This window comes from Pteropus medius, unplaced genomic scaffold (genome assembly GCF_902729225.1).
Source record: "Pteropus medius unplaced genomic scaffold, Ma_sr-lr_union100, whole genome shotgun sequence".
Taxonomy (NCBI): Eukaryota; Metazoa; Chordata; class Mammalia; order Chiroptera; family Pteropodidae; genus Pteropus; species Pteropus medius.
Window position 1 is genome coordinate 4,595,557 of NW_024349801.1, and position 790 is coordinate 4,596,346.

General features: G+C 38.0%; 1 non-coding gene across 1 annotated transcript; it reads left to right on the top strand.

Moving 5' to 3' along the window:
• The first annotated feature begins 349 nt into the window (after positions 1-349).
• LOC120581109 (U6atac minor spliceosomal RNA) lies at positions 350-474 on the top strand. Its single transcript, XR_005647159.1, has one exon. It is a non-coding gene; the product is annotated as a U6atac minor spliceosomal RNA (small nuclear RNA).
• Positions 475-790: the final 316 nt, after the last annotated feature.

A 790-nucleotide genomic window follows, 5' to 3' on the forward strand; every position in this document is an offset into this window, starting at 1 on the left:
TACCATTTGTGACAACATAAATAGAACTTGAGAATATCGTGCTAAGTGAAGTAAGTCAGACAGAAAAGGACAAGAAACATGATTTCATCCATATGTGGGATATAAAACAGAAAGCAAACAAAACAAACAAACTCAGACATAGACAACGGTATGGTGGTTACCAGAAGGGAAGGGGAAGAGGGGGAGGATGAAAAGGGTAAGGGGGGTCAAACATATGGTGACAGAAAGACATTAGATCTTAGGTGGTGAGCACACGATGCAATATACAGATGGTGTATTATAGAACTGTACATCTGAAACTTATATTAACAAATGTTACCCACCAAAATTTAATTTTTTACAAAGTATACTTTTGTATGAAAGTTAAGAAAGTTAGCACGCTCCTTGACAAGAGTAGAAGAGGCCCTTAGGCCTCACAACATGTTGACCGTTAAGGCATTGCCACCTCCTTCATGGCTTTTCCCACTTCTGGTTATACATCCAAAAGAACTGAAAGTTGGGACTCAAACAGATATTTGTAAACCTGTGTTCATAGCAGCATTATTCACAACAGCCAAAGGTGGCAACAACCCAAATGTCTGTCTGTTGATGAATGGACACACTAAATGGGATGTATACATAAAATGGAATATTATTCAGCCTTAAAAAAGTAAGGACATTCTGACACATGCTACTACATGAACGAACCTTGAGATCATTATGCTGAGTGAAATAAGTCATATACAAAAGGTCACATATGATTCCACTAATATGATGCAGGTAGAGTGGTCAAATTCACACAGAGAGAGAG